Genomic DNA, 9,364 nt, shown 5'->3' with positions numbered 1-9,364 from the left:
GTATTGTCATTATGTATTGAAGGGTTGAATTTAAATTAGAACTTTTCATAATGTAACTATTTCAAAGGTGGGAATTTGTAGGAAAGTTGAAATGTGAGGCAACATGGATTCATGTTTCTCAAGGTTTAACAGATTGCAGTTTAAACATCTGAGTTATAAGCCTGTATCCAGCAGTCTATAACTCTACTGACAAAAACATTCTGCAAAAGAATCCTCATTTGTCCCACCCTCTCCACAAAACAAGAGGAAACAGTTTTTTGGCTTTACTGAATATGCAGTTAGGATTTATTGATCCGGTTAAATCTACTCTGAGTCCTGACAAACAAGAACAAAACAAAATACTACTGGTTCTAGAAATAGGGAACCAAAAAAATGTTGGAAATACTCAACTGATCAGGCAGAATTTTGAGTGCAGCACTCAAAACTGAAAAAGTTGTATGGGTGTTTTCAGACAGTCTGAGAAAGAAAAATGTGCAACCTGTCCATTAAAAAGCAGACATATTGAGGTGTTGAAGGAAATTGTTTATGAGGCTTCCTGCTTTTTTGGCTGTAATGAAAGAATATTCAAAATGTTTTTGTAACTCAGGATGTATCTTAAAATATAGAGTAACTGTTTAAACCTGTATCACGGATGCTTAGTAAAGATGTGAGCTTTAATAGGTAATTGTAAGAATATGATTCCCACTGCCAGGCTGATTCAACTTCCTGGCTTGCAATGATAGCTGGTTGCAGTTTGAGAACAAGGATTTGTAATTTTGTTTACTGATTTGTTCTAAGACCAACATGAAATAAATTAATTTTGGTTTTACTGCAATACTTTTTATTTGGAAATCTTGCCATACCCTTTTACTTCTATCCCTGCCTCTCCATTTCCTTTCATGCTATGGTGCATCAGGTATTAATTCAAAAGAATGCTGTAGATCTGTAAGTTTTAAAAATACTGCAAATAGTTGTGAGAGAAAAATGTATCAGGGTTGTCAGTGATTTGATATGTTAATTGTTTTGAAGCCAACATTGCCCGAGTAATTTTATAGAATTGGAGAGCTCTACAACATGGAAACAAGCCCTTCGGCTCAACTTGTCCATTCTAAGTTGGTCCCATTTCCCTGTATTCGCCCATACTCTCAACAGGCGCTTTCAAATGGTAGCACCCGGGTAGCCCTCCTGGGACCCAGGTGAGATTACTGGGTTGTGTGTGCCACACCTTTGAAATAGCAGCCTATCCTACCTGTTAAATCACCAACCCCAGCGATGATGTGGTGAGTGTCGCATCAGGCAGCCACAGGGAATCCCTGTTCCTTGAGTTCTTTTTATTCCTTTTCTGTTTAAAATTCCAGAATAACCGTGTGAGCCATTTCCTCTTTCAAATAAGCAGAGGACACCAAGGTAAGTTTTACTGGGTTCCCTGACCACCTCCAAGGTAGGACTGGGATCCAGGTAGATTCTTGCCTGGTTCAGCCCTTTTAAATAGCCCTTCAACCTAATAAATTGCCTGGTTAACTCCATTTTACAAGGCCATTTGAAAAGGCCTAACATTTTGAAAGTTTCAATTGGCCCTACTTCTATCCATTTCTCTGGCAGCCTGTTTCATATACCCACCACCATTTGAATGAAGAAAATGCCCTTGGGTCCTTTTTAAATCATCCCATTCTCACCTTAAATCTATGCCTTGTTTTAAATTCTCATGCTGGGGGAGGTGGAAAGGTTATGACTATTTACTTGTTTATGCCTTTGCAATTTTATAAAACTCCATAATGTCCCCTTTTAGTTTTCAGGAAAGCAGAAAGATTCATAGAATCATATAGTGCAGAAGCTGCCTCGTTCAGCCCACTTTGTCTATGCTGACCATGATGCCTAGATAACCTAATTACATTTTCCTGGATTAGGCCTGGGTCCAGACCTTCCTAATTCAAATGCCTTTTCCCTGGCTACTTGTTACAGATAACTCCAAAGAAAAAATTTACCACTGAAACCTCCTGCCCTGGAGAAAAGACTGATAGTGTACCCTATCTATACATCTAATTTTATAAACTTCTACAAGGTTTGAATAATGAAATTACTATTGTTGAAGAACAGAGGCCAAACATCTGTGGCTTTAACAAAAGAAAGCAAAATCTTGGGAGCATGGTATCACCTGAACCCTAATGTTTTAACAGATCATGCTCTAAATCTGAATTTGATATCTAGTTTGTACTTTTTTTAAAACAGCACAGTAACAGGCCCTTTCGTCCCACGAGCTGCCCATTATACCCAATTGATCTACAACCCCCGGTATGTTTTTGAACATTGGGTTGGGTGGTTAGGATCAGTAATGCAAAACCAGACATTTTCCCCTTTTAAACTCACTGGCTAACTAACACCCCTCTGCTTAATCTCGATCAATATAAGCTAGCCATCAAATACATGACTACTGTACTGTATATATAAACCTAAATTTTCTGGATCCATGTTTTTCTTGTCACAAATCAATGGTAAGCTTCTACATAAGTATCTTCCTTCTATCATTCACAGAAACATTACTTTTGGAAAACGTGCTCCTGATGAAGATTAGTTGATTGGAGCTTACTATAAGATATTACACAAATGGATTTGAATTTGTGAAGCAGTGCTGACAAAGAGGCCTTACAATTTGGTTGATACCTGCGCAAGAAATTTTTTTAAAAATTATGCAGTTGAAAATTAGTGTTTGAAACAAATCGATTTCTCAGGTGTAGTTGTCTGTTAGAACAGAAGATGGAGGCACTTCACTGCAGGAAAGCCATTTTAAAATCTTTTGCTAATGTGGTGATCTGTAATTACACCACTAGGTCACCAGGAATCATCCCAGTGACCTTGTCTATAAAGCAGTCCAGAGCTACAGTCTAACCTTCCAGGTTCGTCTTGCAGAGAGATAAGACCACTTAGTGTACATATTGGTTTATTAAAGCTGTCTTATACTCACACTGCTGGTGTGGTTCTTGTCAGTACAGGTATGATATTTCTTGTTCCAAACATTCATCTGAAATTCTTTAGGCTGCACTTTGTCAATGTGAGTGAATATTTTGGTGTTCTTCAGAAGTAAATATTCAAAACTAAAAGAAGTTTTAGCATTTGTTAATGGATTTTCTAAAATCTGAATTTTTATTGGTCTCACTAATGAAGGGGATTCAAATGACCAGGGCAGTCATTTCTTGCCAAAGGGTTGTACCCTTTCACTCTGAAACAGTTGCATGTTTTAAGTCTAAAAGACACATGACTTCTATCCAGAGGTTTGGTTCAATCATCATCTATTGTATGTCTTTGCTTACCTGGCCAGTAGGATTGGGGGTTTGTGCTGTACAAACCGAAGAAAGATCAGCAATATTTGTTTTTATATTCCAAATTGAGCAAGTTGAGGCTGTAAATGAAATTTAGAAGATTGTGAAATGATCTTATTGAGGGGGGACAGTGCCAGATTTCCATCACCAGTGTGAAGATGAGCTGTCTGAGAATATCTTTAAATGTCCCCAAATTTTGTACCTTTGTGTATCCTTTAATTTTTAATATCTCAAATGCATAAACTATCTATAACCCATGCAGAAATCTGAAGTAATCTGAGCAACTTTATCCTATCGACCCTTTACCTATTGTATCTTTCCAGGTACAAACTTGCCCGCACATAATCTTTCTCCCTCTCCTTTGCCCACTGTCAGTACCAAATGTTCCATAGTCTTTTGAGAGTCTTCCTGCAAAACCCCTCTTGCGTCCCTACAAATAAATCCTTTGGCAAAATTCTAGGACTTTCTTTCCATTGGATCCATTATTTTTGCCTCTGCAAAGGTTTGGCACCCCCCTTTAAGGAGATTAAACATACTTGCATACTCCAAAAAGCAGATATTTCCTGAAATATTGTGTTCAAGACTAAAATACACCAGAATTGTTGGGCATTAGGCAAATTAATTTCAAGTAACTAGAAAAGAAGAAACCATAATGGCATTCTTTCTGCTTATTTGAACAACTAAACACTGCCATCTGGTGTAAATTCAGCATACAGACAATACATCCCATCGCAATTTTAATGATTGCTCAACATTTAATTATTGTTTAACATATATAAAACAAGCCACATAAAGGACACCTGCTGATGACAATTTTAGAGAACCCCACAAAGCCCCTCCCATTCCAGGAAAAGTCACTGAGGTGAAAGCTCAGTCATGATCCTGAGGAAGGATGGAGTAATTTCAAAGGGCATGTGGCTCCTTATGTTCACTCGGACTGCCTGGTAGCTAAATCTGACTTGAATTTAGGAATTAAAGTCCTATCATCTGCTCAACATTTTATCATTCAGTCAAATCGTCGTCTGCAGCTCAATCCTGTCTAACATGAGGCATTTGACTTATATTAATGTATTCACCTTAAGTTGGAAATGTTATTTTAACTTTCCAGTCTCAATAGCATTTTGAGGATGCAGGTTCAGATTTTCGCTGGAATTCGAAGTTTCATTTGCTATCATCTCTGATTCTAAGACTACGTTGAGCAGCCCGCACATAGAGAAGTGGACCGGCCCACAAAATGGCCGACAAATGAGGCAACTGCATGAACCTGGGGGTGATGCTGCCCGTAGTCCCAGGTGACCTCCCACACAGTGGGAAGATGGGGAACTATGGAAGGAATGCTGGCCAATGCCAGGCCGGCGCTCCAATGACACAGGGCCCTGATGTCAGCGCCTGGGGCCCGTTTAAGTGCGACAGCCAGAGCAATAAACCAGTCTCAATTCCAAGGCTTTGGTGTGCATGTCGTTCTCCACACTCGCGTAGCGCGCACACTACAACTTCACCTCTTAGCTGTCTTATTCTAACTCCCAGTTGTGACGACCACACCAGTGAAAACAATTTCCCAACATTAAAAATGTTTCAACTGATCATTTTTACCCAGAGACATTACCTGATCTGCTGAGTTTATCCACCAGATCATTACTTGCTCAAGATTCCAGCATCTGTTTCTCTTAACATTCTACACTTTGGTGAAATCACCATTTATCTTATAAGGAGATCACAAACCATTACAATCTATCTCATTCACTCTATGAAATTAAAAAAAAACTACTTGTCACCAGTAAAGTAAAATGCAAAAGTCTGCAGATGCCATGACTGAAGTAAAACCTCAATGCTGGAGGAACTCACCAGATCAGTGTACTTTATATAGCAAAGATAAAGGTACATAATCAATGTTTTGGGCTTGACCAAATAATGGAAAAATGTTGGCAGGTGCCCAAACAAAATGGTAGGGAGGAGGGGTAGGGGAGGAGCCCAGACGCAAAGGCGGGAGGTAACAGATGGATGAGGGAGGGAGAGCACAGCAGCAAGCAAGGGGAGGAGGGATGGCTCTGTGAATAGAGAGGGAAGGGGACAGAGAGCTAATGGACGAAGAGAATGGAAAGTAAGTTGACAGAAACTGGAGAAATTGATGTTAATGCCATCCATCTGGAGAGTGCTCAGTCGGAAAATCAAGTGTTGTTCCTCCAATTTACAGGTGATCTTGGTGGGATAGTAAATGAGGCAAGACATGTGAGTGTGGGAGTGGGACACAGAATTGAAATAGTTGGATATTGGGAGATTGCTGTCACTGATATGGACAGAGCAAAGGTGCTCAGTAAAGTCTCTCCAATGTAGAGAAGGCCTCAAAGGAAGCACCAGATGAAGTAGATCACTCCCACAGATACATATGTGAAGTGCTGCTTCACTTGAAAGGACTCTTTGGGGCCCCGAATTATGGTGAGGGAGGATGTGTGGGTGCAAGTGTGGCACCTCCTGCAGCCACAGAGTAAGGTGCCAGGGTGGGATGAGTGGACAAGAATCATGGAGGGAGTGGTTCCTAAGGAAGGCAGAGAGGGGAAGATGTGTCTAGTTGTCAGTGTGGTGATATGTAATTACACCACTAGGTCACCAGGGATCATCCCGGTGAACTTGTATATAAAGCAGTCCAGAGCTACAGTCGTCTAGCCTTCCAGGTTCATCTTGTAGAGAGACAAGACCTCTTAGGGTACATATTAGTTTATTAAAGCTGTCTTATACTCACACTGCTGGTGTGGTTATTGTCAGTAAAGTCAGATCATATTGTAGGTGGTGGAAAATTACAGAGGATAGATAATGTTTTGGATGCAGAGGCTGGTGGGGTGATTGGTGAAGACAAGGGGAATCCTGTGTTTGTTACGTCTGGGGACAGAAGGGGTCAGGGCAGATGAGCAGGAAATGGAAGAGATGCAGGTGAGGGCTGAGTTGATGTGGTGGAGGGGGGGGGGGCAACAACATTTATGGAAGAAGGCAGATATTTCAGATACTCTGGACTGGAAAACCTCATCTTGGCAGAGGCATAGAAATTGCAAGAAGGGAATAGAATCCTTGCAGGTGTTAGGAAGTGTATTTGAGGTAGATGTAGGAGGTAAATAAAACTACTTGAAACCTTTCTGCTTTCATTCTGCTCTGAAGATTCAATTTAAAACAATATTTCAAAACTAATTTTTCCTTCATGTTTATAACTTTACATTCCTCTATAAAATCAGATTTCTACTTTACAGTATGGATCATGTGTCTTATTTGTTCTTTATGTTATCCTAATCTAGGTTTGAGCTTAGACGTGGTGTGCGTGTATATATAAATGAGGACGTGAGCAAAATTGAACTAACCTTTGCAGAGAAGTAACTCATAATTTAGAAGAATAAGCAGGACTAGCGTTGAGCTTGAAGTTAGGCTAGAGAGCATGGAAAGATTTTAAAACACATTTAAGAATCTGATTTCAATGCATATAGAAATTATTGGAGGGCAGCAAGGCAAGGAATTACACCAGTGATTACAATTTAGGCAATGGTTTTTCCAACAAATAAATCAAGGATACTTGTCCAGCAGTTAAAATTTCAACAGTTTTACATAAACCTGATATAAAATGAAGTAATAGGGAATCTAGACTTTATCAAAAAACAGGTATAAAACAAGATAGTCACCTGAGCAAATTGAGCAGTTATTTTACCATTTGAGCCTAAAACTCTGAAGACATCTGAACTATTCAAATAGCTCTGCTCTGTCTTAGCTTGATAAATTAGACATGCTTGTGTAATTAAATTCTGGTATTACTGGTTCAGAAAATAGTCTAATTTACACTTTAGAAAGAGGGAGAGGTTTCATTTATATATTCCCCTTCACAATAAGTAATATGATAAGGTAATGATTGATGTGGATGGACTAGAGAACTGATTACAAATCTGCTCTTCATTGAATGTGGACATGGAATCATTTATGTTCAGCTGAGCTGTTCAGTTACAGTAATTTAAACGTTATGGCAAAAAACAACAAATGCATATGTGTGTGTATATGTCCCCCTTTGGAATGGCCACCCTAGCTGATACTGAAGACCCTGTAGCTCAAATCCATTCCAGTAAAGAAGGAGACCATTCAGCCATTTCTCAATGGAGTAACCTTACATTCTTTTACTAATCTATTTTCCATCCTTAGTTTATTTTCTTGTACTTATCTACACTGAACCACAATCTGTAACTAAATAAACTCCCAGAGATCACACACACACACACACACACACACACACACACACACACATCAAGATGGAATTATCTATATATATATATATATAGATCTCAGGGGAGTTGGACTCACTTTGGATGTGATTTCCCCTCCTATACATCTGCACAATGAAATCACCCACTGGTATTCACTGGCGAGCCCAGACATGAAGAACAGCTACTACGTAGGGAGATGGCTTATCCTAGAGTATTAACCCAGCAACACAACGTCTCCAGGATGTCCAGGGAGGAAACAAAGAGTAAAACTATAAACAGTTATACAAAAAATTTGACACTACAAAATTTCCCTCAACAGCTCTGCATTTGACCTCTTCACTGGCTGGCGGATTTCTTCCTTCTACTTTTGTCAGAACTTCCTCATATCACATTCCCACCCACACATTCCTCCCCAACAATTAAAAACTATGGAATTCCTGCTCTCTGCATTACTCTACAAAGCATGTAAAACATCAACCTACTGATTGTATATTCATTTCCCCCCAAAATACAACAGTTTGCATAAACATTGTGGTCTCAGTAATGTAAAATATTCCAAAGAACTATACATAATATTATGATATTAGGATGGACATGATCAGACAGGCTCGTTTTAATGAGTAGAATTGAGAGCTGATGGGGAAATTGTATCCTACCTATTGGATTGCCACTATAACAGAGGCAACTTTAAGTTACAAATCCATTTTTGCTGCCAAAAATATCTGAATTTAACTAAAAAGTTAGATTTGCACCTAAGTAATGCCTTTTACAATTTTACATATGGTGACAATTATCAGATGATCCATTTATGTAATATTCATTACATATAAGCCAGGAAATTACTCTGTTTTCCCCAAAACAATATCATGAACTCACTAAATGACATTCACCTGAAAGAGCAGATGGGTGTTTGATAGAAAATGGAACATAAATCAGTATAGCACAGGAACAGGCCCTTCGGCCCACAATGTCTATGCTGAACATGCTGCTTCCATGGCATCTGGTCTGCTCTTAAGCCACCATAATCAACACTGGTAAAGAGATTATGTTCAGGAAAGCAGGACTGGTTTGATGAAACTGGCCAAGAGATTCAGGGGAGAAAAAAAATTACAAACACAAGGTATTTTTGGATTGGAAACTCCCCACAATTCAAGAAGAATGAAAAGCTCTATTGGCAAATTGAAAGCTGGGTTCCATTAAAAAACACATAATCTAAAGAACATATGATAGCAGAAGGTGCATGGAAGATCCAACAGTTAACAAAGACAACCCCTAATCAACTGAAACCTTAGTATGCCCATAATATTAAAAACACCCTATATCCTACATAATTTAGTAGCCTGAGACATGGTGAGAATGACTAGGAAGTCCAGGAGCCAGTTATCTGTAAAGCAAGGCTTTCCGATATTGGAAACTCCAGCATTGCCTCAGGGAAAAGAATCTGAGGCAGATGAAGGCTGAAATCCAACAGAAAGTCCTTCGTCCAAGAAAACAAAATGGACAGAGCTCAGGAAGTGCAGCTGATGACCATTATCACAAATCACAAAATATAGGAGCAGAAGTAGGCCCATCAGTCCATCGAGTCTGCACCGCCATTCTATTATGAGCTGATCCATCCTCCCACTCAACCCCACTCCCTGGATTTCTCCCCATAACCCTTGATGCCCTGACAAATCAAATACTTGTCAATCTCTGCCTTAAATACACCCAACAACCTTGCTTCCATAGCTGCCTGTGACAACAAGTTCCACAGACTCACGACCCTCTAACTAAAGAATTTTTTTCATATTTTTGTTTTAAATTGACATCCTTTTATCCTGAAGTTGTGTCCTCTTA

The sequence above is a fragment of the Narcine bancroftii genome, chromosome 8, assembly GCF_036971445.1.
Source record: "Narcine bancroftii isolate sNarBan1 chromosome 8, sNarBan1.hap1, whole genome shotgun sequence".
Lineage (NCBI taxonomy): Eukaryota > Metazoa > Chordata > Chondrichthyes > Torpediniformes > Narcinidae > Narcine > Narcine bancroftii.
This window is presented reverse-complemented; position numbering follows the sequence as displayed.